We start from the raw sequence: 27,442 nt of genomic DNA, 5'->3' as shown, positions 1-27,442 counted from the left end.
AACACTCACTACACTGCACCAGCCTCTGAATTGCTTCGTGCTCTACCACTCAGTCCTCCCCTAGAAGAAGCTCGCTGCATCTACAGTGAACCTGAGCTCACACATCATTACATGTAGGTGCTGATGAAGCCTTTGAAACCAGGTCAGGTACCACGAACCAAATTCCTCGTGAAGGAATTGATGTACGTGCCTAGAACTGTCTATTGTATTCTTACGAGGAAAATCAGTCCTATCAAAGGCCATGACTCATCTGATGAGGAAATTGTTGGCATCATGAAGAATCTGGTATTCAACATCGTTCATGGCATTCCTGTCAATTATCACGATTTCTTCATGAGGACTATGGCCAATGTTGCACTTGTTGGGGAACGTTGCAGAAAACAAAAAAAATTCCTACGTTTTCACCAAGATCCATCTATGAGTTCATCTAGCAACGAGTGATCGGATGCATCTACATACCTTTGTAGATCGCGAGCGGAAGCGTTCAAAGAACGGGGATGAGGGAGTCGTACTCGTCGTGATCTAAATCACCGGAGATCCTAGCGCCGAACGGACGGCACCTCCGCGTTCAACACACGTACGGTCAGCGTGTTGTCTCCTCCTTCTTGATCCAGCAAGGGGAAAGGAGAGGTTGATGAAGATCCAGCAGCACGACGGCGTGGTGGTGGATGCAGCAGTCACCGCAGCAGGGCTTCGCCGTTCTTCTGCGAGAGGGAGAGGTGTAGCAGGGGAGAGGGAGGCGCCAAGACTTCAGGGTGCGGCTTTCCTCCCTCCCTTCCCTTTATATAGGCCCCCCAGGGGGGTGCGCCGGCCCTAGGAGATGGGATCTCCTAGGGGGGCGGCGGCCAAGGGGGTGGAGTGCCCCCCAAGGCAAGTGGAGGCGCCCCCTCCCCTAGGGTTCCCAACCCTAGGCGCATGGGGGGCACAAGGGGGGGCGCACCATCCCACTATGGGCTGGTTCCCTCCCCACTTCAGCCCATGGGGCCCTCCGGGATGGGTGGCCCCACCCGGTGGACCCCCGGGACCCTTCCGGTGGTCCCGGTACAATACCGGTGACCCCGAAACTTTCCCGATGGCCGAAACTGCACTTCCTATATATAATTCTTCACCTCCGGACCATTCCGGAACTCTTCGTGACGTCCGGGATCTCATTCAGGACTCCGAACGACTTTCGGATTACTGCATACTCATATCCATACAACCCTAGCGTCACCGAACCTTAAGTGTGTAGACCCTACGGGTTCGGGAGACATGTAGACATGACCGAGAGGACTCTCCGGTCAATAACCAACAGCGGGATCTGGATACCCATGTTGGCTCCCACATGCTCCTCGATGATCTCATCGGATGAACCACGATGTCGAGGATTCAAGCAACCCCGTATACAATTCCCTTTGTCAATCGGTATGTTACTTGCCCGAGATTCGATCGTCGGTATCCCAATACCTCGTTCAATCTCGTTACCAGCAAGTCACTTTACTCGTACCGTAATGCATGATCCCGTGACCAGAGACTTCGTCACTTTGAGCTCATTATGATGATGCATTACCGAGTGGGCCCGGAGATACCTCTCCGTCATACGGAGTGACAAATCCAAGTCTTGATCCGTGTCAACCCAACAGACACTTTCGGGGATACCCGTAGTATACCTTTATAGTCACCCAGTTACGTTGTGACGTTTGGTACACCCAAAGCACTCCTACGGTATCCGGGAGTTACACGATCTCATGGTCTAAGGAAAAGATACTTGACATTGGAAAAACTCTAGCAAACGAACTATACGATCTTGTGCTATGTTTAGGATTGGGTCTTGTCCATCACATCATTCTCCTAATGATGTGATCTCGTTATCAATGACATCCAATGTCCATAGTCAGGAAACCATGACTATCTGTTGATCAACGAGCTAGTCAACTAGAGGCTTACTAGGGACATGTTGGTGTCTATGTATTCACACATGTATTACGATTTCCGGATAACACAATTATAGCATGAATAAAAGACAATTATCATGAACAAGGAAATATAATAATAATCCTTTTATTATTGCCTCTAGGGCATATTTCCAACAGTCTCCCACTTGCACTAGAGTCAATAATCTAGTTACATTGTGATGAATCGAACACCCATGGAATTCTAGTGTTGATCATGTTTTGCTCTAGGGAGAGGTTTAGTCAACGGATCTGCTACATTCAGGTCCGTATGTACTTTACAAATATCTATGTCTCCATCTTGAATATTTTCACGAATGGAGTTGAAGCGATGCTTGATGTGCCTGGTCTTCTTGTGAAACCTGGGCTCCTTGGCAAGTGCAATAGCTCCAGTGTTGTCACAAAAGAGTTTGATCGGCCCCGACGCATTGGGTATGACTCCTAGGTCGGTGATGAACTCCTTCACCCAAATTGCTGCATGCGCTGCCTCCGAGGCTGCCATGTATTCCGCTTCACATGTAGATCCCGCCACGATGCTCTGCTTGCAACTGCACCAGCTTACTGCCCCACCATTCAAAATATACACATATCCGGTTGTTGGAAATATACACGTATCCAGATCTGTGTCGAAGCTAGCGTCGATGTAACCCTTTACGACGAGCTCTTCGTCACCTCCATAAACGAGAAACATTTCCTTAGTCCTTTTCAGGTACTTCAGGATATTCTTGACCACTGTCCAGTGTTCTTTGCCAGGATTACTTTGGTACCTACCTACCAAACTTACGGCAAGGTTTACATCAGGTCTGGTACACAGCATGGCATACATAATAGAACCTGTGGCTGAGGCATAGGGGATGACACTCATCTCTTCTATATCTTCTGCCGTGGTCGGACATTGAGCTGAGCTCAATTTCACGCCTTGCAACACAGGCAAGAACCCCTTCTTAGACTGATCCATATTGAACTTCTTCAATATCTTATCAAGGTATGTGCTTTGTGAAAGACCTATGAGGCGTCTTGATCTATCTCTATAGATCTTGATGCCTAATATATAAGCAGCTTCTCCAAGGTCCTTCATTGAAAAACTCTTATTCAAATAGGCCTTAATGCTGTCCAAAAGCTCTATATCATTTCCCATCAAAAGTATGTCATCTACATATAATGTGAGAAATGCTACAGAGCTCCCACTCACTTTCTTGTAAACGCAGGCTTCTCCATAAGTCTGCATAAACCCAAACGCTTTGATCATCTCATCAAAGTGAATGTTCCAACTCCGAGATGCTTGCACCAGCCCATAAATCGAGCGTTGGAGCTTGCACACCTTGTCAGCATTCTTAGGATCGACAAAACCTTCCGGCTGTATCATATACAATTTTTCCTTAGGGAAACCATTAAGGAATGCCATTTTGATGTCCATTTGCCATATCTCATAATCATAGAATGCGGCAATTGCTAACATGATTCGGACGGACTTCAGCTTCACTACAGGTGAGAAAGTCTCATCGTAGTCAACCCCTTAAACTTGTCGATAACCCTTAGCGACAAGCCGAGCTTTATAGATGGTCACATTACCATCCGCGTCTGTCTTCTTCTTAAAGATCCATTTATTTTCTATGGCTCGCCGCTCAACGGGAAAGTCAGTCAAAGTCCATACTTCATTTTCATACATGGATCCTATCTCGGATTTCATGGCTTCCATCCATTTGTCGGAATCCGGGCCCACCATCGCTTCTTCATAGTTCGAAGGTTCACCGTTGTCTAGCAACATGATTTCCAAGACAGGGTTGCCGTACCACTCTGGTGCGGAACGTGTCCTTGTGGACCTTCAAATTTCAGTAGGAGCTTGATCAGAAGTATCTTGATCATCATCATTAACTTCCTCTCTAATTGGTGCAGGCACCACAGGAACATTTTCCTGAGTTGCGCCACTTTCCGGTTCAAGAGGTAATACTTCATCAAGTTCTACTTTCCTCCCACTTACTTATTTCCAGAGAAACTCTTTCTCTAGAAAGGATCCATTCTTGGCAACAAAGATCTTGCCTTCGGATCTGAGGTAGAAGGTATACCCAATAGTTTCTTTAGGGTATCCTATGAAGACGCATTTTTTCCGACTTGGGTTCGAGCTTTTCAGGTTGAAGTTTCTTGACATAAGCATCGCATCCCCAAACTTTTAGAAACGACAGCTTAGGTTTCTTCCCAAACCATAATTCATACGGTGTCATCTCAACGGATTTCGACGGAACCCTATTTAAAGTGAATGCGGCAGTCTCTAAAGCATAGCCCCAAAATGATAGCGGTAAATCGGTAAGAGACATCATAGATCGCACCATATCTAATAGAGTGCGATTACGATGTTCGGACACACCATTACGTTGAGGTGTTCCAGGCGGTGTGAGTTGTGAAACTATTCCACATTTTCTTAAGTGTGTGCCAAATTCGTGACTCAAGTATTCTCCCCCACGATCTGATCGCAAGAACTTGATTTTCCTGTCACGTTGATTCTCAACCTCACTCTGAAATTCCTTGAACTTTTCAAAGGTCTCGGACTTGTGTTTCATTAAATAGACATACCCATATCTACTCAAGTCATTAGTGAGGGTGAGAAAATAACGATAGCCTCCGTGAGCCTCAACACTCATTGGACCGCACACATCAGTATGTGTGATTTCCAATAAGTTGGTTGCTCGCTCCATTGTTCCTAAGAACGGAGTCTTGGTCATTTTACCCATGAGGCATGGTTCGCACGTGTCAAATGATTCGTAATCAAGAGACTCTAAAAGTCCATCTGCATGGAGCTTCTTCATGCATTTGACACCTATGTGACCAAGGCGGCAGTGCCACAAGTATGTGGGACTATCATTATCAACCTTACATCTTTTGGTATTCACACTATGAATATGTGTAGCATTACGCTCGAGATTCATTAAGAATAAACCATTCACCATCGGAGCATGACCATAAAACATATCTCTCTTATAAATAGAATAACGATTATTCTCGGATTTAAATGAGTAGCCATCTCGAATTAAACGAGATCCTGATACAATGTTCATGCTCAAAGCTGGCACTAAATAACAATTATTGAGGTTTAAAACTAATCCCGTAGGTAAATGTAGAGGTAGCGTGCCGACGGCGATCACATCGACCTTGGAACCATTCCCGACGCGCATCGTCACCTCGTCCTTCGCCAGTCTCCGCTTATTCCGCAGCTCCTGCTTTGAGCTACAAATGTGAGCAACCGCACCGGTATCAAATACCCAGGAGCTACTACAAGTACTGGTAAGGTACACATCAATTACATGTATATCACATATACCTTTCGTGATGCCGGCCTTCTTGTCTGCTAAGTATTTGGGGCAGTTCCGCTTCTAGTGACCACTTCCCTTGCAATAAAAGCACTCAGTCTCGGGCTTGGGTCCATTCTTTGGCTTCTTCCCGGCAGCTTGCTTACCGGGCGCGGCAACTCCCTTGCCGTCCTTCTTGAAGTTCTTCTTACCCTTGCCTTTCTTGAACTTAGTGGTTTTATTCACCATCAACACTTGATGTTCCTTTTTGACTTCTACCTCTGCTGATTTCAGCATTGCAAATACTTCAGGAATGGTCTTTTCCATCCCCTGCATATTGAAGTTCATCACAAAGCTCTTGTAGCTCGGTGGAAGCGACTGAAGGATTCTGTCAATGACCGCGTCATCCGGGAGATTAACTCCCAGCTGAGTCAAGCGGTTATGTAACCCAGACATAGTGAGTATGTGCTCACTAACAGAACTGTTTTCCTCCATCTTACAGCTGAAGAACTTGTCGGAGACTTCATATCTCTCGACCCGGACATGAGCTTGAAAAACCATTTTCAGCTCTTCGAACATCTCATATGCTCCGTGTCTCTCAAAACGCTTTTGGAGCCCCGGCTCTAAGCTGTAAAGCATGCCGCACTGAACGAGGGAGTAATCATCGGTACGTGTCTGCCAAGCGTTCATAACGTCTTGTTCTGCAGGGAGAGCAGGTGCTTCACCTAGCGGTGCTTGTAGGACATAATCTTTCTTGGCAGCTATGAGGATGATCCTCAGGTTTCGGACCCAGTCCGTATAGTTGCTGCCATCGTCTTTCAACTTGGTTTTCTCTAGGAACGCGTTGAAGTTGAGGACAACGTTGGCCATTTGATCTACAATACATGTTGTAAAGATTTTAGACTAAGTTCATGATAATTAAGTTCATCTAATCAAATTATTCAATGAACTCCCACTCGGATAGACATCCCTCCAGTCATCTAAGTATAACATGATCCGAGTTAACTAGGCCGTGTCCGATCATCACGTGAGACGGACTAGTCAACATCGATGAACATCTTCATATTGATCGTATCTTCTATATGACTAATGCTCGACCGTTCGATCTTCTGTGTTCCGAGGCCATGTCTATACATGCTAGGCTCGTCAAGTCAACCTAAGTGTTTGCATGTGTAAATTTGTCTTACACCCGTTGTATGTGAACGTTGGAATCTATCACACCCGATCATCACGTGGTGCTTCGAAACAACGAACTATCGCAACGGTGCACAGTTAGGGGGAACACTTTCTTGAAATTATTATGCGGGATCATCTTATTTACTACCGTCGTTCTAAGTAAACAAGATGCAAAAACATGATAAACATCACATGCAATCAAATAATAGTGACATGATATGGCCAGTATCATATAGCTTCCTTTGATCTCCATCTTGGGGCTCCATGATCATCTTGTCACCGGCATGACACCATGATCTCCATCATCATGATCTCCATCATCGTGTCTCCATGAAGTTTCTCGCCAACTATTACTTCTACTACTATGGCTAACACGTTTAGCAATAAAGTAAAGTAATTTACATGGCGTTTCTCAATGACACGCAGGTCATACAAAAAATAAAGACAACTCCTATGGCTCCTGCCGGTTGTCATACTCATCGACATGCAAGTCGTGATTCCTATTACAAGAACATGATCTCATACATCACATATATCATTCATCATTCATCACAACTTTGGCCATATGACATCAGAAAACACTTGCTGCAAAAACAAGCTAGACGTCCTCTAATTGTTGTTGCAAGTTTTACGTGGCTGCAAGAGGGTTCTAGCAAGAACATTTTCTTACCTACGTTAAAGCCACAACGTGATTTGTCAACTTCTATCTACCCTTCATAAGGACCCTTTTCGTCGAATCTGCTTCAACTAAAGTGGGAGAGACAGACACCCGCCAGCCACCTTATGCAACTAGTGCATGTCAGTCGGTGGAACCGGTCTCACATAAGTGTACGTGTAAGGTTGGTCTGGGCCGCTTCATCCCACAATACTGCTAAAGCAAAATAAGACTAGAAGCGGCAAGAAAGTTGACAACATCTACGCCCACAACAAATTGTGTTCTACTCGTGCAAAGAGAACTACGCATAGACCTAGCTCATGATGCCACTGTTGGGGAACGTTGCAGAAAACAAAAAAAATTCCTACGTTTTCACCAAGATCCATCTATGAGTTCATCTAGCAATGAGTGATCGGATGCATCTACATACCTTTGTAGATCGCGAGCGGAAGCGTTCAAAGAACGGGGATGAGGGAGTCGTACTCGTCGTGATCCAAATCACCGGAGATCCTAGTGCCGAACAGACGGCACCTCCGCATTCAACACACGTACGGTCAGCGTGTTGTCTCCTCCTTCTTGATCCAGCAAGGGGAAAGGAGAGGTTGATGAAGATCCAGCAGCACGACAGCGTGGTGGTGGATGCAGCAGTCACCGCAGCAGGGCTTCGCCGTTCTTCTGCGAGAGGGAGAGGTGTAGCAGGGGAGAGGGAGGCGCCAAGACTTCAGGGTGCGGCTGCCCTCCCTCCCTCCCCTTTATATAGGCCCCCCAGGGGGGTGCGCCGGCCCTAGGAGATGGGATCTCCTAGGGGGGCGGCGGCCAAGGGGGTGGAGTGCCCCCCAAGGCAAGTGGAGGCGCCCCCTCCCCTAGGGTTCCCAACCCTAGGCGCATGGGGGCCCAAGGGGGGCGCACCAGCCCACTATGGGCTGGTTCCCTCCCACTTCAGCCCATGGGGCCCTCCGGGATGGATGGCCCCACCCGGTGGACCCCCGGGACCCTTCCGGTGGTCCTGGTACAATACCGGTGACCCCGAAACTTTCCCGATGGCCGAAACTGCACTTCCTATATATAATTCTTCACCTCCGGACCATTCCAGAACTCTTCGTGACGTCCGGGATCTCATCCGGGACTCCGAACAACTTTCGGATTACTGCATACTCATATCCATACAACCCTAGCGTCACCGAACCTTAAGTGTGTAGACCCTACGGGTTCGGGAGACATGTAGACATGACCGAGACGAATCTCCGGTCAATAACCAACAGCGGGATCTGGATACCCATGTTGGCTCCCACATGCTCCTCGATGATCTCATCGGATGAACCACGATGTCGAGGATTCAAGCAACCCCGTATACAATTCCCTTTGTCAATCGGTATGTTACTTGCCCGAGATTCGATCGTCGGTATCCCAATACCTCGTTCAATCTCATTACCGGCAAGTCACTTTACTCGTACCGTAATGCATGATCTCATGACCAGACACTTGGTCACTTTGAGCTCATTATGATGATGCATTATCGAGTGGGCCCGGAGATACCTCTCCGTCATACGGAGTGACAAATCCCAGTCTTGATCCGTGTCAACCCAACAGACACTTTTGGAGATACCCGTAGTATACCTTTATAGTCACCCAGTTATGTTGTGACGTTTGGTACACCCAAAGCACTCCTACGGTATCCGGGAGTTAGACGATCTCATGGTCTAAGGAAAAGATACTTGACATTGGAAAAACTCTAGCAAACGAACTATACGATCTTGTGCTATGTTTAGGATTGGGTCTTGTCCATCACATCATTATCCTAATGATGTGATCTCGTTATCAATGACATCCAATGTCCATAGTCAGGAAACCATGACTATCTGTTGATCAACGAGCTAGTCAACTAGAGGCTTACTAGGGACATGTTGGTGTCTATGTATTCACACATGTATTACGATTTCCGGATAACACAATTATAGCATGAATAAAAGACAATTATCATGAACAAGGAAATATAATAATAATCCTTTTATTATTGCTTCTAGGGCATATTTCCAACAGCACTATCTCCGTTTGAGCTGAAGCCTTATGCACCTTGGATCATGAGATTCCTCAGGACAAGGTCTTCACTCAACTACAAAGCTGATTTCCAGAATCATCTCAGCTACTTGACCCCAATTGAAGTCATCAAGAAGGCATATTCCTTAGTTGATGGAAAGGGCAAGGCACCAGCTGTAATTGATAAAGGCATTCGTCCATTGGATGGTCAGTTTCGCAAAGCTGCATCTTATTCCACCAATGATGACTCTGCCAATGCACCCAAGTCCACTCCTCAAGCCACTGCTCCGCGCGTGATGACAGACCATAAACTTCTTCTTAGTCTTCACCAGAAGGTGGATCGAAATCACAAATGGGTTAAGTGTCAGTTTGGTTCACTTCTTCACAACATGACTGCCACACATAATGCAGTGAAGAAAAACCACTACTGCCTCCATCAAGTCTTCGGTCACACCTGGGCAATCCTGTCACATCTATATGGTGAAGAAGATCTGAAGAACATGGGTCTCAAAGAAGATTTTGACTGGTCTGCACCTCCACCGAAGAAATTCAAGAAGGTCAAGGTTCCTTCTCTAGTGGCCAGCTCATATTCTTCATCGCGTGACACCGATGAAAATGAAGACTTGGACGACACTGCGGCAGGCCCTAAATCAACCAATGACCCCAACAACGTTGGCGCTCCTTCATCAACATGATTATCTTCAGGGGCGTTAGTCCTCATTTTCGATCCTTTTGGTCATTCGATGACAAAGGGGGCGAAATATGAGTTAGTCTTCAAGCGGGTCTACTATATGGGCGTTTTTTGCTAAGTTACAACTCTCGTTCTTCTGAAACTTTATTGGATCGAGTTGTAATCTTAAACCCGATGGTGCTCTGATACTTTTGATGCACTGTGCTCTGATACTCTTGATGCACTATTCTGCATGCTTATTCCTCGTTAATATTATTGCACGCATGCTGAATTTCATCAGGCACCATATTTCATCATGCATTTCAAATTCTTCATAGTATATGTTAAATGCGTGTATGAATTACAAGATATAGGGGGAGATCTCCATGATTCAACTCTTCAAGTGTGCATTGCTTCAAAAGCAAATTCCTCACTATGCACATATTCAAGGGGAGTTCTTCTATATCTTGCAATCAAATTCCTCAATATCAGTATTTACACTTCATATGTTTATCCCCGTTGAAAACTTAACCTATATTGTCATCAATCACCAAAAGGGGGAGATTGTAAGTGCATCTAGTGCCCCTTAGTGATTTTGGTGTATTGAAGACTTATAGGTTAAGGGACTAATGCGTGTGTGAGTATACACAGGTCTATAAGTCTATGAGGAGTTTGATATTTACAGGAAAAGTTGACCCCTAAAAATGAACATCTTCGAGTGAAGATTTTGGTATTTCTGAAGACTTTCATGAAGACTTTGAAAGTGAAGAAATTGGTGTGTCCGTGAAGACTTGATATTCATGCGAGGAATATGAAGCTTGAAGACTTTTGTTTTCATAGTTTTGTTTCTCTCCTTCTTGAGTCATAGGAAACACCGTACTGTTAAAGGGGGTCGAGTAAATACTAAGTAAAAATTTCCATGTGATGCTCAACTCAAAATCCTACACCTACCAATCCCTTCGAGTGAAGCCATTGGAAATCTCATACAGTTCAGTCAATTTCTTCAGTGACAGAGACGAAGTTCTTCTGGTCTCTGAGGAATTTGTCCTGACTGAGGAGTTAGGGATTCGCCAGTGCGGATTGCCTACACAGTGAGGAACATGATAGCCCTGAGGATTTTGCTACTCAAAATTCCGACCGTTGCTGACCTATGCGCCAGCTGTTCCAAAATATTTATCCACCTAATGGTCATATCATTGAAGGGCATTTATGTCTTATCATGTCGAGCTGCTCCCTAGGCTATAAATAGCCGCCCCCTACAACCACTAGTTGGTTGGCTGCTCCGAGAGAAACTGACACTTGTCATTTGAGAGCAACCCATCCTCCGAGGACTTTGAGCGAAAATCATCAAGTGAGGAAAAACCAAAAACCCAAAACCAAAACACCTACAAACCCTAAGTGATTGAGCATCACTGAAGAGATTGATCCTGAGTGGATCCGACACTTGTTACCTTTGAAGACTGTGCTTCTTCCAGACGGTTAGGCGTCATGATCTAGGTCATCCAAGAGGAATTGTGGATCGCCGAGTGACCAAGTTTGTGAAGGTTTGAAAGTCGCCTGAAGACTTACCACGAGTGATTGGACGAGGTCTATGTGACCTTAGTTCAAGGAGAATACGGTGAGGGCTGGGTGTCTTGGACTAAGTGTCCTTGACTGGATGTCCGGGACTGTGTGTCCTCGAGTTTAAATACTCAGCCGCTCCAACGAGACGTACAACTGAGACATCAGTTGGAACTGGTCTACCAAATCATTGTCTTCACTGAGCTTACTGGTTCTATTTCCTCAACTCTTTCATTTCCTCATAATTGTGTTGTATGTTTGTTCATATCTGTGTTTGAAGACTTTGACTGGAGACTTTCTCAATTTCCTCAGTTCAATTTCTTCAGTCTGTTTGTCTTCATCTTGTGTTATCCTGTGATTATGCTTCCTGTACTATGTGCCTATCTTCATTTCATCATGATGACTAGGATTGTATTCTGTTGTGTTTACTTTTGAGTACTTATTCCACTGCTAGTAGTTCTTCACTAAGGAATTTCCTCACCGGCAAATTCCTCAGTGAAGAATTTCATAAAAATCACCTATTCACCCCCCCTCTAGTCGATATAACGCACTTTCAGTTGGCCAAGCCAACCAAGGATTTCTCACAAACCCAACTCTCACCACCAAGCCCACCCACCATCAGCCCGGCAAAAGAAGGGCATCGACACGCGAGATGTGAACCAAAAAGGGGAAGAGGAGCGGACCTTCAGATCTGACGTTGGAGGACCGCTATAGGGTTGATCCAGACCCCATGCAGCATGGGCGTGGCCTAGAGCATGAGGCCCGACCCCTAACATGGGGCACAGCCCAGTGGCGGAGCTTGCGGCTGGGAGGGCCAAACAAAAGAAAATTGCTTGTGGGCTCTTGTTTGAAGGTGCAGGAGTAGATGCATAATGTACAAAATCACATGGTTGGGCGGGCCACATCCCATTGGGCCTTGTATAGCTACACCAGCGGCCTCGCCCAATCGCCCAGGACTTTGCCCATTTTTGGGGCCGCCACACAAGATTGCAACGAGGACGAAACCCATCGGGTTTTGCTTGCCCATCCCCGTCCCCGTCCCCATCCCCATCCCCGTCAGGTCCCCCCAACCTGCGGGGAACCCATCCCCGCGAGCGGTCGTCAAAAACAATAGCAACATTTGAGAGGCGGCACTCAAAGGTAAGCAGATGGGGCGTGGATTTGAGATTTTTTGGGTTGGGCCTGCGGTTTAGATAAGGGGGTGTGGGTAAGCTGGCAGCTACAAATGTTTTTTTTTGTGCATAGAGCCGGGATAATGGGCTTTTGGCCAACCCAGGTCTATTCTCGGGACCACATGCCTTATGTTTCACGGGTTTGGAGGGTTTTGGGTGAGGGTAGCTCCAATGGGTTTGCACCCGCAAAACCTTACGGGTTTAAAATGTTACCCATTAGTAGCCTCGCGGGGATAGAAATAGGCCCATCACCCGTCCCCTAATAGGGTAAAAAACTGTGGGGACATGAATTTCAAGGCCCCATTGCCATCTTGAGCCACCACTGGCTGAAGCCATCCACCTGTCAAGCGGGAGAATATCACATGGTAACTAGCATTCGGTGGAAACCGATGAAAACCACGTGAAAAAAATGTTTTGAAATTTTGAAAAGATCTCAAAAAATATGGTACTAAGAGGATGATGTTCTATTGGTATTTCACATTGCAATAGAACATGATCACCCTCTTAACATCTCATATTTTTTAAAGATTTTCTTTGAAACCTTGGAACATGGTTTTCATGAATTTTTCTTTGAATGTTGGTTCCCATGTAATATTTTTTTCCCAGCCACACCCACACACCACACTCACCGTCACTACACGCCTACGCCATCCACATGGTCGAGGACCTCGACCCACTCCCGTGCGCCCCTGCCGCTCAAGTGGCACCTCCTCAGAGTCCATGGGCCATCAACCAAAAGTGGGAAGAAGTTGAGATTTGGCCGCCACCTTCACCGGTGACCATGCGGGCGATGCCATTGGCTGCCCCTGGCACTTGCAAGGAAGATAAGGAGAAAGAGCGATCAGCGAGCGATAACCCTAGTCGCCCTCGAGTTGCCCACGGGGACGACGCGAGGGCCGAAACTTTTGGGGGTGATGTTTGAATATTTCACCGGTATTAAAATCTTCAAACCTAAGTCTCACACTCCAGCCCTTATCGCCTCCGCCGCCCCTTTGAAATCCTCCATCCATCGCACCTTTAGTCGAAGGCCTCTTTCATCTTTAACGAATCCAGCTTTGACCCCTATCTTCCTGCCTGCCACGGGAGGACTGCGGACATGTTTGCCCGGCAGTTCATCAACCTGGTGATGAAGGATCTCCGCGTCGGTGGCTCGTACTAGCTGAGCCGCATGATGCCCGAGGAGAACCTCTTCTACCCGTCATGGTGGAGGCAGTGGCGCAAACATCGCAAGCCAATAGGGAGAATCGAAAGAAGTCGCCGCCATTTACGATCACCCTGGACCTCCCCGGGTTGGTGGCCAGATTCAAATCGTCCCGCGCGGCCAACTCAACACTCGATTTCATGCCTTTCTACGGACAAGGCGGCGAGGGCAAGATCTTCGCGATCGACTCGACCGGGCACGCCATCCTGCACGATGCCGATGCCGTCGACGACGACTATGCCGGCTCCACCAAGATGCTGCCCCGGCTCAACATGTCCAAGTGGAGGAGCCCCCTCTCCATCTGCGTCACCGCTGCCAACCCCAGCGCCGCCAAAGACCATCACCCTGAGAGCATCTCCACTAAGGCCCCCAAGAAGCCCCCCGGGCGCCTTTTTGGATGCCGGCGGGCAAAAAACGCCCCACTCAGGGCCCCAGGAACCTGTTTTGCGCCGGATTTGGTGAAAGTTACGGCCGGCACGCCCACCCCAAACCCAGCCCCCAGGGGGCAGCTGGGGACGCCGGCGTTTCTTTTCCGCATGCATCGGCCTACTTGCCAGCCCCTCTCTCTCTCATCTCTCTTTTCTTTCTCCACTCTCCTCCTTTTCCTTCCACCACGGCACCACCTACCACACACAGCCGGAGCGGGGCTCGCGCGGCCGTGGCGGCGCACGCATGGCCAGGGTGGGGCTCGCGCTCACGCGGCCGAAGCAGAGCATGGCCGGGGAGGAGCTCGCGGAGCGGAGCGCGCATGGCCAGGGCGGGGAGGGGATCGTCTTCTTCATCCTTGCAGTGGCCGTCTCCGCCCGCGCACTCCACGGCGCCCTCGTCGGGCGTACATGCAGTAGCTGGAGGCGTGCCAAATGCGGAGCCATGGTTGCGCTGCATCTGCAAGGCCGTCCCGCCATGCACGCGCCTGCCCCGCAAGGCCACCCTCGCCAACATCGCCCGCTCCCTCGCCGCCAACGATAAGAACGAGGCCAACGACCACGCCCAGCCCCCGCCGTCCTTTCCCGTCCGCCACTAGTACCTCGGCCTCTGCCCGCGCCCCGGGCTCCAGACCGTCTGGCTCTCCGCGCGCCGCTACATGATGTCTACTATGCAACCTTCTTCTTGTAGACGTTGTTGGGCCTCCAAGTGCCGAGGTTTGTAGGACAGTAGCAAATTTCCCTCAAGTGGATGACCTAAGGTTTATCAATCCATGGGAGGCGTAGGATGAAGATGGTCTCTCTCAAACAACCCTACAACAAATAACAAAGAGTCTCTTGTGTCCCCAACACACCCAATACAATGGTAAATTGTATAGGTGCACTAGTTCGGCGAAGAGATGGTGATACAAGTGGTATATGGATGGTAGATAAAGGTTTTTGTAATCTGAAAATATAAAAACAGCAAGGTAACTAATGATAAAACTGAGCACAAACGGTATTGCAATGCGTTGAAACAAGGCCTAGGGTTCATACTTTCACTAGTGCAAGTTCCCTCAACAATAATAACATAATTGGATCACATAACTATCCCTCAGCATGCAACAAAGAGTCACTCCAAAGTCACTAATAGCGGAGAACAAACGAAAAGATTATGGTAGGGTACGAAACCACCTCAAAGTTATTCTTTCCAATCAATCCGTTGGACTGTTCCTATAAGTGTCACAAACAGCCCTGGAGTTTGTACTAGAATAACACCTTAAGACACAAATCAACCAAAACCCTAATGTCACCTAGATACTCCAATGTCACCGCAAGTATCCGTGGGTATGATTATACGATATGCATCACACAATCTCAGATTCATCTATTCAACCAACATATAGAACCTCAAAGAGTGCCCCAAAGTTTCTACCGGAGAGTCAAGACGAAAACGTGTGCCAACCCCTATGCATAGATTCCCAAGGTCACGGAACCCGCAAGTTAATCACCAAAACATACATCAAGTGGATCATAGAATACCCCATTGTCACCACGGGTATCCCACGCAAGACATACATCAAATGTTCTCAAATCCTTAAAGACTCAATCCAATAAGATAACTTCAAAGGAAAAACTCAATCCATTACAAGAGAGTAGAGGGGGAGAAACATCATAAGATCCAACTATAATAGCAAAGCTCGCGATACATCAAGATCGTACCACCTCAAGAACACGAGAGAGAGAGAGCGAGAGAGAGAGAGAGCGAGAGAGAGAGAGAGAGAGAGAGAGAGAGAGAGATCAAACACATAGCTATTGGTACATACCCTCGGCCCCGAGGGAGAACTACTCCCTCCTCGTTATGGAGAGCACCGGGATGATGAAGATGGCCACCGGAGAGGGATTTCCCCCTCCGGCAGGGTGCCGGAACGGGTCTAGATTGGTTTTCGGTGGCTATGGAGGCTTCTGGTGGCGGAACTCCCGATCTATTCTCCTCGAAGTTTTTAGGGTATATGGGTATATATGGGAGGAAGAAGTACGTCGGTGGACCTTTGGGCTGTCCACGAGGCAGGGGGCGCGCCCAGGGGGTGGGCGCGCCCCCACCCTCGTGGGCAGCCCGGGACTCTCTTGGTCCAACTCCGATACTCCGTGGGCTTCTTCTGATCCAAAAATAAGTTCCGTGAAGTTTCAAGTCAATTGGACTCCGTTTGATTTTCTTTTTCTGTGATACTCTAAAACAAGGAAAAAACAGAAACTGGCACTGGCACTGGGCTCTAGGTTAATAGGTTAGTCCCAAAAATCATATAAAATAGCATATAAATGCATATAGAACATCCAAGGTTGATAATATAATAGCCTGGAACAATCAAAAATTATAGATACATTGGAGACGTATCACTACACGCTCCGCAGTTGGAGTCTCGGGCCGCCGCTGCGCGTGGCCCACTCCTCGCTCGCCTCGGCTTCCCCACCTCCAGGCACCTCCAGGGCAACCGCCTCTCCCCGCTCGACCACGAGGCACTCTTCTGGCGCACCGCCTCTGCCGACCGCCCCGTCACCGTCGACTACGCCCGCCGAGCCCTCTCTTCCTAGGCCCGTCGGCGACCTTCTGGACCACCCCCCCAGTCCATGTCGTTCGCGCCGAGCCCAGCCAACGAACGCGACACGTGTGGGGCTCCTGCTAGCCAGCGGCGTGCACCTCGGGCTCAGCCTCTGCTTCGCTGCACCAGAGGAGAAGACCGAGGCGGTGGACATGCTGTTGTAAGGGTAGGGAGGGGAGCGGGGAGGGGAGAGAGGAGAGGATGCGGCCGCGCGCGTCACGGCATCAAGGCGGGCGAAGAGGCGGGAGCTGACGCGGCGTGAGGAGGGGAGGGAGCGGGGCGGGAGGGGGAGGCCATGGGTGCAGTGGAGCGGAGTGGAAGGTGGTGGTGGCGCGGGAAGGCAGGAGAGAGCGAGAGCGAGCGAACGGTGGCTTCGGCCATGGCGTCTAGGGAGCGAGGGAGAGAGCAGGGGGAGAATGAGGTACCGGGCGGCACCGAGGAAGGGGTTCAAGGCGTTTCGCTATTCAGATGCATGCGAGCATGCAGGAGGCGTGGCGCACTCGGGACCGGCTGGGGAGGACGGCTGGGAAAGCTCTCGACCCCATGCCAAATTCTTCGCCGGGCCAACCCCAAGAGGCAAAAAAAATGTCGGTTGGGGGCGCAACGGCTAGAGATGCTCTGAGGCCCTCTACGCCCTCAACACGTCCAGCTTGGGCGACTTCGAGGCTCTTGTCCACTGCAACCCATCCGGGTTCGGGGGGAAAGACGAAGACAAGGCCTGGCACTGGCGCCGGCTCCTGCCGCCGCCCTACCTCGACGACCCGGCCTGCCAACACCGCACCATCCAGTCCTACACGCTACTCTAGGACGGCAAGACCATCTGCATCCCTTCGGTCCCCAGCGACGGCTGCTTCGGCACCTACTGCTTCGACACGTCCACGCACGAGTGGACCAACGCTGGCCGCTGGTCGCTGCCCTTCTCCGGCCGTGCTATGCGCGTCTGGGAGCTCGACGGCCTATGGTTCAGCTTCCTCGGCAAAGACCGGCAGAAGCTCGGCGTCGTCGACCTCTCCTCTCTGGACAGTGCTCCCAAGGTGCTGCACGAGTGGGGAGGCTTCGCCCCTCCCGAGGACTGGTCGTTGGTTTATAGCGAGATGGTGTACCTGGGGGCCAAGAGGTTTTGCATCGCCAAAACCTTTGACATTTACGACAGAGGTCAGCTAGTTGACACGGCTTCTATCCTCATTGGTGTGGAGATTGTAAATGCAACAACAAAAAAGGCCATGCTGCGGATGATCAAGCACAAGAGCATCACTTTCATCTTCGACCGTTGTGGCATTGACTCTGTTCTATGACTGTCCGTCCTTTGTTTAGTTTCAGGTTTCGACACCGAATAGTTGAAGGATGTTGCAAATGATCTTCGAGGCATTCATGCTACAATCGTCTCTTAAATGGATGCGAGGAACAATCTTGAGACAAGTTTTTTCGAACGGAGGAAGTATATAACTAGATTTTACATAAATAGTAAATCATGCTTTTTGCTACTCCCTCCCATCCAAATTAATTGACGCAACTTTAGTGCAAAATTTTCAGAGGAATTACCGTTTTATCTTTGCGCAAAAGAAAAGAGATTGATTTATTTACTAAGAGCATCTTCAATAGCCGCCCAACACACCGCGCGCTAAAAACTACTTTGTCGCACGCCCTTCGCCTGGTTTTGCGCGGCCAGCAGTGCTGGCTCCAACAGCCGCGCTAAAATGCAGCGCTCGCGCGCCGCTCCAGCAGCACGCAAAAAAATGCAACGCGCGTGACTCGCCGGGGCATTGCATATATTGCATTTTGGACACAAAATGAATTTCAAACATTCAAAATGCAATGAACATGGCATATAAATTTCACACAAACAGGTTGATGAATAAAAATCCATGCCCACAAGTTCAAAATCATGCCCACAAGTTCATCCAACCAAGTTCAAAATGCAAACCAAGTTCATGACACAAACGAAAGACACATCAAGCCTCGTCCTCGTCTTCGTCCTCATCTTTGGAAGACGATTCTTCCTCCTCCGAAGATGATTCTTCCTCCTCCTCCTCATCGCGCACCACATCACGTGAAGCTCTGACGGTGTTGGCAAGATCTTCAACGACATCTTTATGGGAATGTGTGTGAGGAGGCACACCGGAAGACATTCCGCCCATGGGGGACGGAGGTGCACCCATGCCTCCCATGAGAGAAGCAAAACTCATGCCTCCCATGACGGCCATAGCGTCGGGGGGTGCTCCAAAGCCATCCATGCCTTCCATGGTCTTCATGGTAGCTCCAAAGCCACCCATCGCACCTAAACCGCCCACGGTACCTCCGAAGCCACTCATGCCTCCCATGGCACCAAGGCCACCGCCACCCATTGCGCGAATCATGGCTCTTTTTTGGATCAAGACTTCTTCACGGGCAAGATTGACATACTCCTTTTGCGCCTCATTGAGGATAGATGTGTCCAAGAAGAACAAGTGCTTCTCCCATTCCAACAATCTAGTTCGCTCCTCATTGCTCACCTTCCTCTCCTTCAAAGCCACCTTCCTCTCCTCGGCCGCCAACCTCCTCTCCTCGGTCACGGCATCTTGGTTCCTTGCCATTTTCCTCATCTCGTTGGCATCTTTTCTTGCCTTCACAATAACTTTCATAGTATTTTTGAGCTTATCATCTCCTTTCCTCTTCTTCTTTTCTTTTGTGTCTTTCTTGCACCCATCCGGTCGTTTTGGCTTCGAGTATGAAACTGAGTTGGGTGTGGGGCTTCTCTTGCCGTCATCACTTGATGCATCCTCCTCCTCATCATCATCATCATTCAACTCAATTGTTCGCTTGCATTTGTTGCTCAAATGCAAATCATCCAAATCATCACGCTTCTTCCATTTCTCATCATCCTTCAACACTTCATAGCAATGAGGCAAGGTAAATATCCTTCCTTTCTTGATCTTCCCCTTCTTGGTTCTCTTCTCCTCTCCTCTCCTTTGAACAAGTTTTGTGCAATGTTGTACTACATGAAAACAAAGCAAGTTAACACTTCAAACACCAACAACAAGTATGATGAACATGGATGAAATGCCACTTACTCTATCATCCTCATTGGTGCCACTTGGGTTCAACTTGTCAACCGCCTTTTGTGCGGCCGCCCACTTTTGACAATCCGTGTTGATTGTCGACCACCGGGACCGAAGTGATCTCTCGGAGCGGTCAATTCCACTCACGTTGCGAACATCAAAGTATTATTTCATCCGCCCCCAATAAGTATCTCTACTTTGATCACCTCCAACGGATGGATCTCTCGACACTTGCAACCAAGTATTGCATAGTAAGATGTCATCGGCGTTGGTGTAATTGCCCGCTCTTCCTTTCGGCGCGTCGACAATGCCCTCACCATCCTCGTCCACCTCGAACTCATGGTCTTCGAAATGCATGTCATTGGTTTGATACCAATGCGAATTATTGGAGCCAACACCCATAGTTGACATGTATGCATCATTGTTGACACTACAAAATATATAGAACAATGCAAATAAGCTATCTATATGAATGCATTCAAAAAATAACAAGAAAAGAAAAGTTGGAAAAAATTCTACCTTTGGGGCATATCGTCGAACACGTTATGCGCGCCGGCCGGCGGCTCAACGAGTGAGCTCGCCGACGCTTCGGTAGCCGCCACGTCCGTCACACGCCCTGCAAGCTTCTTTCTCCTCGCCTTCGAGGTGTCGAAGCCGTCCGCCGCCTTGTTCTTCTTCGCGGATGTCTTGCCCTTCTTCGGCCGCGCTGCATTGGGGAGCTTCGAGGGGGAGGCGGCAAGGGGTGGCGCCGGCGCGATACCACCCGTCGCCGTGGTCATCCGCGGCGGCATGAAGAGGCCGCGCGTGAGGCCGATGCTCAGAGGAGCTCCGGCGGTGGCGAGGCCAACGCTCCCCACGCTAGGGTTTCCGGCAGCGGCGGCGGGGGAGGGGTCATGGCTGTAGGATGGGGTGAGCGGGTGCCGGCGCGTGCGTCCATCGGGTCAAGTTCGCCGGCGCCGGCGCGCAGGGCGAAGGTGGCGGGGAGGAGAGAGTGCGGCGCGAGCGCTCGTGTGTGCCGCGCGCAGAAGCGGGCGCCCCAAATACATAGCGCAAGTTGGCGATTCGGACCACGCGCCCAACTACATATGCCCCGCGTGCGGTTATTGCGTGCCCGCTGGAGCTTGTCTACAGGTTGCGTGCGCGCTAAAATGGCAAAATTTGCGGCGCGGCACTTGTTTAGCGTGGTTGCTGGAGATGCTCTAAGAGCATCTCCAACAGCCGTCCAATGCGCGGCGCCCAAAAAACGGGTTTACATCGCGCAAGTAGTTTTTTTAGGGCGCTAGAAGACGTTTGCTCCAACAAGCGCTGCAAAATATGTTACGCGCGCGAGTCCAGCGGTCCCATCTGCAGCAGCCCAAAGTTTACGACGCGCGTGACCGGACGCACTAAATATGCTGTGCGCGATGCCTTTTTAATGTGCACGCTACATTAGTTATAGCGCGCGCGCTTTTTGTGCGGCTGCTGGAGACTTCAAATCAGGTCCGCGCGCGTTAAAAGCTGCTTTTATACCGCACGTCGCTTATATAGCACTTCTGTTGAAGATGCTTTAATATAAACCAAACTGAGATCAACCATATACAAGCTCTAATCTTAATGTTTTCAGTTAAACTAGAGAAGCTATTTTGGCAGGACTATTGCCTCCTCATTACTTCTCTTTGCTCTCTCGATATGTAAAAGCTACTCCCTCCGTTAGAATCACTGACCTTTATTATGGATCGGGGGGTATTTTTGGCTCTGTTTGGAATGTCTCTGCTCTGCTCCACTCCGCGAAGCTGCGAAGCTCAGTTTGAGCAGCTCCATAAAAAATTGAAGTAGCCTGCTCCGCTCCAGGAGCTGAGTCACCGAAGCGGAACGAAACAGAACAGGCTTTTAGTAGAAGCATTTTTTTTGGTCAATGCCGGCAGTTCTTTAGAACTGTTTGTTACTTTGTCCATCACAATCATATCCATTTTCTTAAAGCATCTCCAACAGATGCCGAACACGCCGCACGCAAAAAATAATTTTAGCGCACGCCCATCGTCTGGTTTGGCGCGGCGCGCAGCGCTGGCTCCAGCAGCCGCGCTAAAATGTAGCGCGTGCGCCACTTCAGCAACGCGTAAAAAATGCTGCGCGCGCGCCGCTCCAGCAACGCGTAAAAAATCTCGCTCAATCTACAAACTAGATGTATACATCGGAAGCATAGATAAACTAGATAGATTACATAGATTTTTTTAAACGATACAAAGGTATTTTACATCGAAAGCATAGATTGCATAGATAAAAACGACAAACGATAAAAACTAGATAGATTGTATAGATAAACTACTCTAAGTCGCTACCATCATCACTATTATCATCCTCGGCGGTGTCGTCCGAGGTATCGAGCCATATGTCCAACCAACGATCATCGTCTGCCGTGAAGAACGACCTCCCACCTGCTGCAACGAGATCGGACTGCGCATTCGCCAATGCCTTCCGCCGACGCCTGTCCAACCGCTCCTCGCGGCGCCTTCGCGTGTCCTCCTCGCGACGCCTTGCCCAGTAGACTTGCTCGTAGGCGACGTCCTCCAGGTGGCGCCGGCGTCACTCCGCCATGACCCGCTCGTCCTCCTGGGCGACGAGGAGGCGGCGCTGCCGCTCAGCGTGCTCTGCACGGTCTTGTGCCGTGTTCAGACGAGGCGGCGGGGCGACGTCCAGCACCTGCTGGAGCGTGTACACATCTTGGAAATTCATCTGCCCGTGCGGCCGGCCTAGGCGCCACGCCGCCGCGTCGTACGCGCGAGCGGCCTCGTGCGCCGTCCCGTAGGTGACGAGGCCGAGCCGGAGATCGCCGGAGCGTATCTCGGAGTAGTACCCGCCGTTGGGGCGCAGGCGGACGCCGCGGTAGCCCGACGCTCCTCGGCGGCGCGCGGCATGGTGGCGCGTCGGTGACGGGGCGCTGGAGAGGTGAAGGCGCGCGTGGCAGAGAGGAAGAGGAAGAGGAGTCGTGGAATAGACGCGTGGCGAGTGCCGCATTTTATAGGCACGCCGGAAGCGGTGCACCAAAAATAGTGCGCGAGCTGGCGCCTTTTCGCGCGCGCGCAAATGGTTCCTGCGCACACCAGTTTCCCGCCACCGCTGAAGCACGGCAAAACGTCTCGCGCGCGCTAAAAGGTAGATTTACCGCGCGCATATCTTTTGGCGCGACCGTTGGAGTTGCTCTTATAAAGGGACGGTATACACGTGACGTGTTGTCGTATTCGTTTAGGAGCCCTGGGTCAGGTCAATTAAAAGGCAAGAACAATGATGATTAAGAAAAGAGAATGATGGCAACCCTTGTTTATCCTCCGCCATCATTTAGCAGCCACAGAGAACAACACGTATCAGAAGATAACAAAAGAAGGGAGCAACGCTACGCGTCAGCCGGATCTGTCGCCTCAACAGCCCATAGATGCCGGCCAAGAGCTCAGCCTAGTCTTTACAATTGCAACAATAACTGTGTTGCAGAAACTTCTACAACAAAACTCATGTTGTAAAAACTTCTGCAATAGAGATCATGTTGTGTTTTTTTTTTTTTTTGCAACAAATGTCTTGTTGTGGATTTTTTCCTGAACATTTTTTCTTTCACGGAATCTTTTTATAACATAGGTCTTGTTGCAAAATCTCATTGCAACACTGCATTTGTTGCAAAAGCACTTTACGGCGGCGAACACACGATGCTTCTGGTTCTAGAGAAATAGATTGAGGGTGCGCTCAGGAAGGCACGTGGCAAGTGGAGCAGGGACGCCGGCTGCATTGTGCGATCCGCCGACTGATTGTTAGCGTTTTCCGAGAAAAAGGAGAAAAAAATAACAAGCAAAACGGCATGGTGGAGGGAGCCTTTTGTCCATGCCACCTACCGCTGCAAAGCAGCAAAACCCCAGTACAGTCTATATAAGCGCACGGCCGGCGAAACGCACTGAAGCAAGGAGAACAGAGCGTACCAGAGTGCTATGGCTCTAGAGTTGCTGCGCTCTTTCCTCCTCTGCCTCGCCGTGCTCGCCGGCAGAGCCGCCTCCGCTTCTCTGCACTCGCAGTGCCTGGACAACCCGCCGGACCTGACCGCCGCCGGAGCCGAGGCGGGAAAGGTCGTCGATGACCTGGCCGGCTTCAGGGCGTACGTCACCGGCCCCGTCCACTCCGACCGGGCCATCGTCCTGGCCTCCGACATCTTCGGTTAGTTCATTTGATTTGATTAAACTGTATACGGTGCATGTGCTTCGACAGTACGTATATACGGAGTACGTATGTGGGAAAAGAAGCTGCTTATGCCCTTTCTTTCTGCGATGAAAAACTGCATATACTTGCCTATGAATATGGCTGTTGCATTTTGGTTTCTTCAGGATTCGAAGCGCCGTTGCTGAGGTTCGACCATCTTCGCAAGTTGTACTCGTTGTCATTCGGTCTCCTATGTGTATTTTTTTTCAAAAAAATGTATTTTTTCGGAAGAAGGTTCGTCACCTTCGATCTCTACACCTAGGAAAGTACAAAGTCATAAATTACTCTTGAAGTGAAAATGACCCACTAACAACTCCAAAAGGCAGACCCACTAAACATCACACGATGCATATTTCTCTCTTTTTTAATTAGTGGAAAAAGGTTCTCAAACAAAAATAATGGAAAAAGAAAAAAACATAGCATATTTTAGTCAAGCATCTGTAGCTATCTTTGAGAGAGAGAGAGAGAGAGAGACTTCATAACTAACTTATATCACATATTTTCTCGTACTCCCTCCATAAAGAAAAATAAATATGCTCGTAAATATGTGATATAAAAATATACACACATGGGGAGTATTAGAGTGTTCTAGAAAAATAAAAATAATACACACACATGCATGCATGTAGGGATGTATTCTACATGCTCGTGAATTTTTACGCTGAAATACGTTAATGCGAGCTAAATAATCATGAACTTTATGGTGAACAGTGCATGTGCTTAAAAAGTATGATTTTATTTTCTTGTGTAGCTCACATCTTAATGCATTTTGTCATGAAACTCTGCACATGTGTAGACTACACCCCCTCTGTGCATGTGTATTATTTTCATTTTTCTCTGAAACTTTGGAAAAGAAGGTTGGAGCCCAAGCTCCAATAGGAATTTCCAGAACCTCTAACCATGCCATCCATTTTTTTCCCGGGATATGTGCTAGGCTGCTAGCTCACTATACTTATGCCATAGATTCTTTTTTGGTTCACCCAAACAAAACAACATAAAAACTTGAAACTCTGTAGGTCAATGTATCATTTGAACAACAATGTGCAGAAAATATTTTCAGACTTTTGTGCGAAGATAAATATATAAAATGTGAAAAAAGTCTCGATCAATCAAACAAAGTGCAACTTTAATTTAGTGAAGAGTGCAACTTGCACCTTTTCACCTAGTTGCGCTTTTTGGTGAATTGAAGTTGCATTTTAAAATTTGATTGAGACTTAAAAATCTCAATCGACTGAGATTTAGCAAAATAGTTTAATATTATCATCCAAAGTTTTAATCTTAATATTTGTTGACATGCAAAGTTTCAAGTTTATATATCGTTGTGCTCGGGAGAAACAAAAAAATTCCTATGCACATATCTCAATCCAAAACTGATGGCCTGGATAGAGGGTGTATCCCTCACAAAAAGAAAAGGATAGAGGGTGTACGTGCCATGGTGCTAAACAACAACTTTTCTTTTCTATCATAAATATCAAAGCAAGATAGTACCTCTGTCATTTATGTACGTAAAAAAGCAAAGTGACATGAGAAAGCATTGAGTGTCGTGGGCGATCATTAACTTCTTTAACTCCATATCTTTGCATCTAAATTATAATCATGCATCATTGTGCATAATGTTTCTACATGACAAGGAAGGCAGGCAGCCGACAAAGTTGCTGAAGCTGGATACTATGTTGTGGTGCCTGATTTCTTCAATGGGAAACCTTACATGGGTGACCCAAGTGTAAACATCACACAGTGGATAGATGACCACTCTCCGGTAATACATTTCAATAAAGTTCGCTCTGATTTTTATTAAACATTTTTCAACTTTGGTTGATTTTTTTCTCTAAAATACATCGAAACATACTATTGTCAAAGTGGTATGGTCCAAAATATTTTAAGTATATTTGTGTTAAATTGATATATTATTTACTGGGTTTATCTTACAGGTAAAAGCCGCTCGAGATGCTAAACCAATTTTTGCGACCTTGAAAAAAGAGCAAAAATCAATTATTGGAGTTGGGGGATACTGTTGGGGTGGTCAGTTAAATCAATACACATTACTGCAACATTGGCATTACAACCAATATAAACTCTTATGTTTTACAAGTCTAAACATAACTCAGCTATTTTTCTTGTCCCGGTGAATTAACAGGAAAGTTTGCAGTGGAGATAGCGAAAATGGAGGAGGTGAAGGCAATCGTCGTCTCCCATCCTTCATCCATCATTGTTGACGATATGAGAGGTGACCCTTTGTTTCTACTGCTATGGTGACTAGTTTCATTGTGAATCCCTCTTCTTATTATTTTAAGTTTACGCGGAACTCAGAGGTCAAGTGCCCCATTGAGATCCTTGGAGCTCAAAATGACACAACTACACCACAGAAGTTCATATATCAGTTTTTGCAGGCCCTTCGTAAAAGAAGTGATAAGGTGAGTTAGTATCGGATCTGTTGACACTTGATATCGAATTCTTTTATATAGCTCTACTGGCATTGCTTCCAAAATTTGAAATGTAATTTGCTAAAGTATAATATTCAATTTAGAAACATCATAGTGGGTGCAACCGGCACACATTTCACATGTTAACATGATCGCGAACAAAATACAATTGTATTTATCGATAAGAGCTCATATTTCATGATGTAGTTGGAGGATAAATCTCAGTGTATGCAATTACTCACTCTATTTGCTATCATTTCACTTTTTTTACTTCCTTGAGTGTTAACCATGGTACTTAACTTAATATAAACTTTAATTTACATAAAAATGTGCAAACAAAATTATAATACTCTACATATACTTTGAATAACAAAACTGTTATATAATCATTGTACATAGTTTAACGCAGAAGGAATTCTTGGACAAGGAAATGAGGACAAAGGTAGAACTATAAAAATGGTGTTTGACTTAACCAACTACGTACCTTTTTACGCAAGACTTGACACAAATAGTGTATTCATAGAGCTTACCAGAAGCCTTTTACCCACAAGCTAGCTAGCCTCATATGCTTGCTTATTGTAGGTACCTTACTTCGGCAAGATCTTTCCAGGAGTTGCACATGGTTTTGCTTGTAGATACAATAGCACCGACCCATTTGCAGTTAGAACAGCTGAACAAGCTCTTGCCTTAATGCTCGACTGGTTCAAGAAATACCTGGAATGAGAAATGTTAATCACAAAGGTCAGGTCCGATACAATTCTAAGTCTCATATCCATGTAAAGTTCTCCAACCCCATTTTTGTGTAGATGTGTATGCATCCATAAAAAAGGTACATGTATTGGGTATGATTTGTGAGTCATTTGTAACCTCCATATTGGTATGTATATTGTTTGTTTATATCAAAAATCTATGTGAAGTTTAATCATATGCATTTTAAATAATTATTAATTATATGATATGACTATAACTTAAAGAAAATAATCCATTAATTTTAACCCTAAAATTATGCTTGCTTTGTGTTAGCATCTACTCCTTTGGACAACAAAGTAGAGATCCAGATCCCCCCCCCCCACACA

At 47.7% G+C, this 27,442-nt stretch overlaps 1 pseudogene; it reads left to right on the top strand.

Moving 5' to 3' along the window:
* The first annotated feature begins 23,678 nt into the window (after positions 1–23,678).
* Positions 23,679–27,151, top strand: LOC123059000 (endo-1,3;1,4-beta-D-glucanase-like; annotated as a pseudogene).
* The last annotated feature ends 291 nt before the right edge of the window (positions 27,152–27,442 follow it).

Source organism: Triticum aestivum, chromosome 3A (genome assembly GCF_018294505.1).
Source record: "Triticum aestivum cultivar Chinese Spring chromosome 3A, IWGSC CS RefSeq v2.1, whole genome shotgun sequence".
NCBI lineage: Eukaryota > Viridiplantae > Streptophyta > Magnoliopsida > Poales > Poaceae > Triticum > Triticum aestivum.
This window is presented reverse-complemented; position numbering and strand designations above follow the sequence as displayed.